The sequence below is a fragment of the Lissotriton helveticus genome, chromosome 11 (genome assembly GCF_964261635.1).
Source record: "Lissotriton helveticus chromosome 11, aLisHel1.1, whole genome shotgun sequence".
Taxonomy (NCBI): domain Eukaryota; kingdom Metazoa; phylum Chordata; class Amphibia; order Caudata; family Salamandridae; genus Lissotriton; species Lissotriton helveticus.
In genome coordinates this window covers 193582409-193593862 of record NC_136072.1, presented here as the reverse complement: position 1 = coordinate 193593862, position 11454 = coordinate 193582409, and positions in this window count along the sequence as shown.

The following is an 11454-nucleotide window of genomic DNA, read 5'->3' as shown; positions in this document are numbered from 1 at the left end:
GGTCATCGTCTCCCTCTTCTTCTACCTCCTGGTCAACCATGAGTGGACCTTGTACCACTGTATCCCCACCAACACGAGTGCTAACATTTTTTAAGCTTGCAAGGTGGTTCTCCCACCTGATCAAGTGTGTTTTTTTCAAATGGGTCGTTTGGCCTCCAGTCCCATAGTTTGTACCAAGCTTACCACGACTAACATTGACATGACAAATGGTGCATACAGCAATGTTCTCCTGAACTGGGTGAACCGTAAAGAAGTCCCACACTGGGGAGGTAAACTTTTGTCTCCTGCCATAGGAAGAGGAGGACCCACTGTCAATTCCGGATGGACTGGAGGATTGTGGAATTTCACTATGGGACAGCTCAGTCCTAGTACTGCCACTACCTCCTTCTGTTGAAGTGGCGCTTCTGCTGGATGTCGGATGCTGCCGGGCCTTCGCTGATGAAAAAATTGGAGCTGGTGTTACTTTGGGTGTTGAGTGTGTAGGAGTTATGCGTGGTACCTGCTCATCAGTCATTGCAGCATTTCTGGATAGGGTGAAAATGTTGGTCTCTACATCCTCTGCACCAGGAATAACGCTTGTGATGATGACAGTGTCAGACCCGTCTTTATCACCAGCAGTATCCTGCTCACCTACATCGACCTCCATAAGTTCAAGCCTGCCTGGAAACTTCCTTTTTCCTAGCATGGTCTTCTTGGGATGTCTCTCCTTTGAATGCGCAGATAGTTGTGGCTGCCAATCCGTATCAAGGTCATCGGAAGGGATGCTTTGCGAAGAACTCGATGCACTAACCCTCCTTTCCCTTGGTGAATTCAAAGGAAATAGATCACCTACAGAAGTGGCTTCCTCTTCTTCTTGCTCGGAAGGAGGCTCTACTTCCTGAACTGCCCCGACTTCGGGAGGAACAACTACTACTATTTGGTGCGGAGATGGTGGTTGTTGTTCTTGAGGAAGTACTATTGCGGGCTGGGGTTTTTCAACAACAACTGTTGCGGGCGGTGGTTGTGGTTGTTCAACAACTGTTGCGGGAAGTGGTTGTGGGTGAACAACTCCTATTGCGGGCGGTGGTTGTGGTTGTTGAACATCTACTGCTGGCGGTGGTTGTTGAGCACTTCCATCTTGCGTGGATTGTGTACTACTTTGAGACAGCGATAAGTTTAGTTCTGGCTCAGTATCACTGCTCGCAAGCAGAAGGCTGGCTACCTCTTCGACCCTCATCATGTGCTTGGCCCTGGGATGCTGGCTTGCCCCCACTAATGCAGATGTGCTGGTCCCAGCTTGCACCCCAGACCCCGCTGCTGCAGGCGTACCTTTTGGGGTGCCAAAAAAGGTTTTGGGGTCCATACCAGACTTAAGTGACACTTCCTTCTGCTGTTCCTTCTTCGCAGCAACTTTCTTTGTGGTGGAGGACCTGGTAGCTTTCTTAGGGCCCATCTTCTTCTGATGTCAGTCAGCTCACAGCAGCACAAATTGCAGAGATGTCTGGTCAGATGAGTCACACACCACACGTGGCGTACAACTGAAGGATGTCCGTCTGGCAGTAGAACGAGCGATGGATGAAAAAACAACCAGCACCTCCTCAGTCTTTTTTGTGCACCTACAAGTAAAGAAGGCAGAACAACATCAGTCAAACAAGCAGTAAGGCAACATGAACAATTGAAAGACACACAGGCCAATGTATAGAAGACAAAACAGAAGACTAATAATACCAGTCCAGCAGCACCACAGCTCAAAGGCCACATGAAGTCCAGAAAGAACCAATAAAGTCAAGCAGGCCTATAGATACCAATATGGACAGAAAAAGGAGGATGCCTGCTGCACATGACAGGTTAATGTGCAAGGAATAAATAGCCCATGGCTAAGACAGAGGTTGTAAACCTAACACCGCAAAAACACATACAAACAAACCCCTGCCCAGACAACACATTGTTGAATGCAATGCCATACACACACATGCCCTAATGATGTTAATTGCATACACCGAACTAAAACAGCTACATAAAGGCAGCACCCCCGCTAACTACTACCTCTGGGACTCTGGCCTACTGTGAGATCAGACAGAAAGCTGGGAGTCCAATGATAAATGCACAAAGGAAGTACCTTCAAAATGGCCGCCACCACATGGCCTAGCCACCACCAGCAACATGAAAAGTAAAAGAAAAAAGAAGACAGACAATAAATGCCTCTGGGAAAGGGACAATGCTTTGTTTTGTTTCACAAAGTAGCCGCAACGCTGCCCACGTGGTCAGCCCACCCACAAACAAGAAGACAGACACAGTAATTGTTCCAGGCTCCAAAAACTACAACCAAATGACAAATTCTGTTTTTTTGGGTGCACAAGAAAGACCTGCAACATTTTCGAGAAACTTTTATGCAACTCGGGACATATTGTCCGCGAGAATGCAAAATCGGCGGGTTCGGCAGCGCGAAAAGAAGAAAACGTCGTTTTCGCGTTCCCGAGCAAGTACATTGAGCGCGCGAACAAGACAAAAAATGTAATGTCGCGTCAAGAGTTGATTAACTTTAATGCACCTATGGCTATGAGTAGTAGTAACTCTGCCCTACTGCCACAATACAATAGTCAAAAACCTTGGATGCCTATGGCAAAAGCACAAAGGAAGGACACACAAAATGGCCGCCAACATAGGGCCTGGCCACCAACAACAACATGGCAAAATCACAAAGGATGTATACACAAAATGGCCTCCACCACATGGCCTGGCCACCAACAACAACATGGCAAAATAAATCACAAAGGAAGCATACACAAAATGACCACCACCATAGGGCCTGGCCACCAACAACAACATGGACAACTTTACAAAATGGCCTCCACCACATGGCCTGGCCACCAACAACAACATGGCAAAATGAATCACAAAGGAAGCATACACAAAATGGCCGCCACCACATGGCCTGGCCACCAACAACAACATGACAAGAAAGAGAAGACAGACAATAATGCCTATGGCAAAGGGACAATGCTTTGCTTCACAAAATGGACACACCACACCACCGCCCAAATTGGTCACCCCACCCAAAAAAAAAAAAAAAATTACATAGAGGACAGAAAATGGAAGTGGTCCATGCTCCAAAAAGAGAAAACTACAACCAAATGACAACATAACATAAATGAGGACTTTTTGGGTGCACAAGAAACACCTGCAACATTTTCGAGAAACTTTTATGCAACTCGGGACATATTGTCCGCGAGAATGCTAAATCGGCATGTTCGGCAGCGCGAATGGAATAAAAAGTCGTGTTCGCGTTCCCGAGCAAGTACATTGAGTGCGCGAACAAGACAAAAAATGTAAGTTCACGTTCTCACACTGTGCGAAGTTACCAAAACTACCCAAGCTGTATTCCTAGGGTTACCTAATGGCAGAAATTGACAGAGTATTTAAAGTTTAAACACACCCAAAACCAGAAATACCCCACACATAAAAATAAGATTTTCTATATCAATCCAAGCCATCCATGATTTTCACATTAAGGGTACACCACAAAAACAGTTGATTAACTTTCATGACCCTATGAGTAGTACCTATGGCCTACTGCCAGAGTAGGCCACAAGGTTGGACTAGGCCTATGGCAAGAGCAAAGTGGCTGGAAACATAAAATGGCCGCCAACACATGGCCAGGCCAACCACAGAAAGTTAATACAATGAACTCAAGCATGCCTACACACTAACTACATGGGGTACTAGGGTCAGATATTGCCTTAAAATTTAGAAACATTTTAAATTCCACAAACAGAAATTCCACAACAGACATTGCTAGTGCATAATGAACATAATCCAATGCCATCCATGATGTTTGTTTACAAACTGGAATAAACATTTAAACACAGACTACAGAAACATGATTGGACCCATGGGTACCTCTATATGAAGCCTGGATGCAAGTTAAAAAAAAAATACAATTTGGGACCTCATGAAAGTACAGGCCTCCATCAATAATTTAATTCCAGGATTGAATACTGTAGTTAAAAAAAAAATCAAATCAAACAAGCACAAGTCTACATCACTCATACATTACACAAACTTACTTGAAAAAGAGAATTCCAATTCAAAAAGTCCTCATTAAATCCAAGGTAAATCAGTAATGCAGCCAACACAGACAGAAAGTGATCCTTCCAGCTCAAAATCCAAAGGAAAGTGAGCACCACATGGACAAAGCACTGGGAGGAGCCTGGTGGACAGGAACAGGAAGTTGTAAACTCAAGAGCCCTTCCTCCTTACTCTTCAAAACAAGAGTAGAAACAAAAAGAGGGGTCCTTCCCCCCTAAAAATAAAGCCAAAGGTACAACTTTAAGGTTTTTTGCTTTTTTTTCCTAACCAAAATGGTAATTTATTATGGTTTTAACATGCTCGCGAGTTATTCTGTGCAAGAATGCAGTTTCTGCGTGTTCGGCAACTCGATCTTATCAAAAAGCATCCTCGCGCATCCTTATGACGCTATCGCGCATCCAAATGACGTTATCGCGTTCGCACAGTCGCACGGGACTGTGCGAGAGTGTTTCCAAACATGGTGGCACAAGCGACCAGGAAAAAACGAACGCAGAACGAAGGTAAGCCATTGCCGCGCACGCGATAATGTTATTCAGCGCGCGAGAACTACGCTACGCACCGGATCGCGGAGTAATCGACAGCTACGCGTTCTCCGCGGAACGCGGAGCTGCCGAAACTCCGCAAGCTCCGCGAACGGAGCGTAGTTCTTCGCCCAGGGTTACCAACCATTCCCAAAAACATTCTGACCTGTCTTTGCGTTTTTGGAGGTTGCATTCCCTGAATCATTTTAATTCTCTCAGTAGTCACCAATCTGACTTTTTTTGCAATTCTATGACCAAGGTATTTTACTTCCTGTTTACAAAACTGCAATTTTGCAGGAGACACTTTATGTCCCTCACCTGCCAAACGATTTAAAAGAGTAATTGTATCTGTAACACAGTTTTCTCTTGTTTTTTTTGCCACTAATAGGTCGTCAATATACTGTACCAGAGTTGATCGACCTGGTAATTCTAGATCTTCCAAAGATTTATTTAACAACTCATTAAAGATAGAAGGACTCTCTGTATACCCTTGAGGAATTCTACACCATGCGAGGGTCCTACTTTGGAACCTGAATGCAAAGATTTCCTGGCTTTCTGGATGTAATGGAACAGTAAAGAACGCATTGCAAAGATCAATGACAGTATACCATTCTGCATCATGTGGAATCTGATAAAGAATGACTGCAGGATTCGGAACAACTGGACAACAAGGAACAATAATTTGGTTAATCTTTCTCAAATACTGAACAATTCTGTATGTTCCGTTTGGCTTTTTGATCCCCATAATCGGTGAATTACAAGGACTACTTTCAATTTCTTTCAAAACACCTTGTTTAATGAATTTCTCAATCACAGGAATAACACCCTCAATTGTTTCAGCCTTCATTTTGTACTGTGGAATGTTTGGAAAATCTATTCCCTGCTTTACTGTGATTTTAACTGGATCCACATGTCTCCTAAAAACTCATCTCGTTTCCTGTTAAATCCCAAATTTCAGCTTTGACTGTTTCTTTTAATTCATGAGGCAAATTTTCCTTATCAAATACAGGAAATAGTCCTGCTTCTTCAGCTTCAACCATTAACATTGTTAATCTGTACAGCCCATCTTCCTCCATAGTTTGTAATTCAATTCCTTCTGGTGAGCAATATATTCTGCAATTCATCTTGCATAATATATCGCTTCCCAATAAGTTTACAGGACTGCTATTGCAAACTACAAATCTGTGTTTGTCTTTAAAATTGCCAATTTCTACCTTCACAGGTTCTGTCAGATCTGTTTTAATTTGCTGATTACTTACACCGACTACTTGGATGGAATCCCCAGAGAGAGGCAGGTTTTCAATTTCCACTGATCTAACAGTAGAACGGGTAGCACCAGTGTCCACAAGAAAAGTGATTTCTACATCATTCACTTTACCATTTACATATGGACCAGACTGGTCAACCTCAAGAGTGGCTCCAATTACACACTCTTCCCCCTCTCTCGGGCACCGTCAGAAGCAGTCATCACAATCGCTTCCTTGGTTTCCTGTTATCAAAAATTGACCCGATGCATTTTGCACATTTGGCCTTTGAGCTCTTATTACCTGATCACCTCCGCTGAATCCAGTGTTTGAGTTAAATCTCTGACCACCCCCGCAGTTTGGAAAAGGAGGCTGTGGAATCTGACTCTGCTGTTGCACTAACTGTCGCTGTAGCTGTTGCTGAAGACTCAAGTCGTTTAACTGTCGCTGTAGCTGTTGCTGCAGATCCACATCACTCTGCATCTGTGGATTTAATGATGCATTTTTAAAATTTCTGGGCGGGTTTTTACACTCGCGCTTCCAGTGTCCAATTTCCCCACAAATAAAGCAAGGTAACTTCTGTTTTAACTCCTCAATGTTGACATTAAACTTTGGCTTGTTAAAATTATTTTTAAACTTTCCCTGACCCTGATTTTGATTCTGATTCTGAACAAAATTTACATTCTTATTCTCAAGGTTCGCAATTTGATGTTCAGCCACCTTCACTTGTGCCCACATTGCCTTTCCCTTTAATTTCTTTTGTTTTACTTCCAATTCATCACTACAGTATTTTGCCTTTCTCAAAATATCATCAACTGAATTTGATTGCCATCCAACAATATTATTCCTGATCATTTCTCCAATTTCTGGTTTAAGACCATAAACAAATCTGTAAATAAAATGGCTCATATCCTTTTCATCTAATTTTTCATAGCCACTGTACTGCTTAAAAACCAGTAATAACCTTTCATAGAATGAATGAACTGACTCCTTTGGTTCCTGGTTCGTTCTGTCTATTTTTACCCAATCAACTTCTTTTAGGGCAATTTTCTTTTTTAACCAGTAAATCACTTTGTCATACAAATCCATGACCTCTGATGCTGAAGCACCTGTCTCTTTATTTCGCTCTGGTTCCACTTTTGGCCAACTCACAGCAATTTTACATTCTGTCCAAAGATCTTCTGGAACAACTATGTCAAAAAATCCATCCAGATCAATCCACAGAACTTTCGAAACTTTAATGAATCTATCTACCTGCCGATACCATTCCACTGGCTTTTCTCTCAGCCGAGGAAAATCATTTGTAAAAAGCAGAATATCCTGTCTTGACCATGGGACATGAACATATCCACCACCAGCAATTTCCCTCATTGGAAGCTGTCTAGATAATTTTTCTAACCTTTCGTCTTCCTTCTTTTTGGTCCACTTCACTCTCCATTTACTCAAATCACCTAACCTTTTGATGTACACAATCAGCTCTTTTATGTGCATGATTCTTCCCATTGTATTGAAGTTCCCAATGTCTTTCTCAGTAAAATCTAATCTGTAATGTTTTCCAAAATTTTTCTGTTTACACAAATCAACATCCAACTCTGCAGCTAATTCTTCCAATTGATCATATTTGTTTTTTGTTTTCCATTGAATGCTTTTGCTGAGGAACAGGAGTTCATCATCCCGATAATACTTCAAACTGTCAGGACCAATTGTGCCAATTATTAACTCCTCTAAATCTGCTTTTCATTTTGCCACATTAAGTTTTGAATTAGACTCTGACTTTTCTGAAGTTTCAGCATCAGACTCTGCACCCATTTGTGTTCAGTTTAAAGAAACTTGATTAAAAGTTAAATCAGGCATTTTTGGTTTCTCACGATGTATTTCAGTCAAATCCGAATAAAACTTTTCAGCTACTTTCTGAATTTCTGCATTTAATGGAATTGTCAAACCTGGTTGTTTAATTTCTCCTTTATCAAAAACAGGCTGGACAGGACCAATCGTTACTGGAACTGTCACCGCTTCCATGCCCTTTGATAACTGCCGAATTAATTCCTCTTTTGATCGTAAATAGTCTGATGTATTTGCAACTTCTTCATCTCTCCCAGTTCCCAATGGATTTCTAGGAGCTTCCCTTCTCCTTGGGGTTTCAGAAAAATTTCTACTCTCATTGTAGACACTAGAATTAGTTCTTGTTTCAAACCACTCAGGGGTTTGAAAAGATTCAGAATTATTTGGATACAATATGGGTGATTCTTCGTTTATTGGAGGTGCATTTGGCAAGGTTCCTGGGGAAACCATCGGAGTGGACCATGAACTAGCTGGTTTTAGTGGGGCCTGCTTTTTATTTGTGGTATAAATTTCTTCTAAAACTGCATCTTCCGAATTACTTTCTACAACAGCATTATTTTTCTTTTTAGTATTCTTTTCATCTGGCATTCCTAAAACCATTTCTCTTATTACATAAAGACCCTCACACATGTCTGCCTGTCTCCACACACGCATTCTATCTTCATGTGTTTCTCGTTTGTAAATCGATGGTTTAGGAGGTCTAATTAAACCACTTGCTTCCTTCTTAAGTTGAAACATCTCATCCTCCCATTCAACTAATGCTTCAAATTGTGTCGGTCTAGGCTTTGGAACAAGAGCTGTCATTTTTTCTCTTAAGTTTCCCAAAATCCTCATGTTAAATGAACCATCTTCCGGCCAAGCTAAAACACCATCATCTCTAGTGTAATGCTTCCAAACGTCAAACCATAGGCAAGTATGATAACCATATTCACCTTCCATATATGCTGCAGGTGTTTTGTATTTATGAAGTAATTTACCACTTCGCGTTTCAATTTTCTTATCAGGTGAAAAAAAAAATTTTAACTTTTGAAACAGCGTAAGCTTTTTCTCAACTTTCTTGTAAAAATAACTCATTTTTAAATCAAATTCGCTTAGTCAAAAACATTTGTAAATATTTCCTGGTTGTTCCGCAACACCAGCCAATCCGTGCGCGAAACACACCAACAGACCAATGGGGTTCGAGCTACGTCACCACCTTGCTCGACCAATAAGAACAGAGCTTTCCGCAAAAGCCAATCAGCGTCTAGCTCGTCAAAGTCACGTGAGCCAATCAGAGTACTAGCTGTGACGTATGTTACCCAATCACAGCGCGGACCCGTGACGTACACAGCCGCTGCAGTTTCTTGCATCTCACTCCCAGCGCTCACCCCTCCTTCACAAAAACTTTACACAGCGCCATTTTAAGAACGCCTTTTTCAATGAAACTCAATTAATAACGACAAAAAGAACAAACCATTTGTCTGTTCCTCTAAAATAAAGTGATACTTTTCACAGACATGCAAGAATTCTTTTGCGTGGAATAGACGACGCTACTCTCACAGAATATACATTCGTCGATAAAGTAAACTTTTACTCTACCCTTCAAACAAGCAATAGCGAACGCGTTTCCCTCTGAATGCACATAAAGTAGCAATTCAAAGTTTGACTCGAACGAAATTACAGAATCATTTACGCACTTTCAAACGGAAAGTTTCCCTAATCATACATACATGAAATCCTGGCAGGACTCTAACCAGCCACAGAAATCCAGAACCATCAGCAAAATAAACGACGTTATCCTACCCTTCATACAAGCTTGAATATATTCTATTACTCTTTTCACAGTGAGTTTTAAAACGGGCTCTCTGTCCCTATACTCAAAGCCAAAATTTCATAGATAATCCTTACTATACATGTATTCAATCTAGCACACCTAAATCCCTAACACGTGTTGTACGACCACAACACTTGTGATATAAAGTAATACCACTATTCTGAAACAGATCAAATGCACTGTGTAACTTCACTTCTCGTCACACCACTCTGTACCGGTACAACTAGGATTTTTCACACTGCAGGAAAAAACCTTTCGACTACATGTAACACAAATGAACAAACTCAACATATGTTAAACATCGATCCTATGTAACTACCATGTAGCATGTTGGTTACCATAGCAACCATATCTCTGCTACCAGGAAATTGATCCAGCGGCCTATAGGAAATATGCCATAAGCAATGCTACCCAACTTCACAAAATTCACCAAAAATGTATTCACAAGCCCATACACTAACATGACATATTTTGACCAACTGAATCATGTGACCTAATTAACCTATTCACAAATTATATACATTTATATACAACTGCAGTAAATTGAATTCATCACACCTTAAAAACCCTACGATTAATTAAGCCACTGTGGCGAAAAGATCTGCTAATGGTAACCTAAACCCATGAAATAACAAGGCCAGCTTGTTTTTCAAAGAATGTATTTTATTAACTATTATTTTAGAAAATGCATTAGAACTTTTATTAAAGCCTTTTTATTCAGATTTTGCAAAGAGTAATAACAGTTTCAAGTAAATTTCAAAAAACATAATTCAAATAGAAAATAGCAGTTTGGCATCATCTAATTCTAAGTCCCTAGCTACACTTGCTTCTATTAAAAATAAAGGGTAAAAGTCTTTAGGGTTTCTTACGTGCTGCAAGAGAAGTCCGTCAGCACGATACACCCATCTAAAGGTCAGCAAGAAGCAGCACTCTCTTCCCCGGGGGAAGAGTTTTTATACCTTTTTACGCTAAACTAATCTAAGAAAACTTATATTTTTCTGCTCAAGTCAGAGTCTGATTGGCTGTCAAGTGACAGGCCATCATGTCACTGCATTCTTTAGAACCTTAGTTCCGTCTCTTTCTTAGAGTCCATTGTCCTTTGCTTTTCGAATTGCGAGGCTTCCTCCAGTTTGCAACATTATAATATCAGGGTTTATAACTTCCTCGACTTTGTCATTCTCCGCTGCCGGTTCCTGGCCTTGGCCTTGCTTGACTAAAGAACAGTCAGCTCATCACGTTTCATTTTTTTCATCACGTCAAAAGTTTGGCAGGGATTCGACCGCATTTGGACTCTTGCTTTCTCCGAGCAGAATTTTTCTCTGTCACGAATGCACTAGGCCTCAAAAAAGCTTTCACGTTAACTAGTGTATAAACAAACATAAAAGAATAATTAATGCAAGAAATGAAATTCGTTCTGTTACCCACCCACCATTGCTAATAATTAACCCATTAGTCTATATTACCTAGCAGAAGCAAACAAATAAAGCAGCATTTATATCTACCATTCTTCACTTAGTCCAGCAGGATTCTCCGCATACCTGTATAAAATAAAAAGACACCACATAGACAAAAGCATACATAAAATAGGCACATGCCATTAATTGAACAGCCACAATTAATATTGACAAGACAATAGACAAACAAACAAGGTTAATTAATTATTTTTAAAACGTACTTGCTGCAACATAGAGCACATAATGTTAAACCCATGTATTCGTGTATGCAACTTTATTCTAGGTTGGTTTAGTAAACACACAACACACATCATCATTAATATTATTAATTAGTTATGGAAGTATAACTTCACGAGCTGAAATGAATACATTTCTGAAACTCGCTCCATCAGTGCACCTTTGCTTTGGTTTAAAGTGTGATATTTCTGTATTGAAATTGCATTGTGACAGTGGGTGCTTTACAGTGTGCACACAAATTACTGGGTAGCTCCAGAATATATATATATAGAACA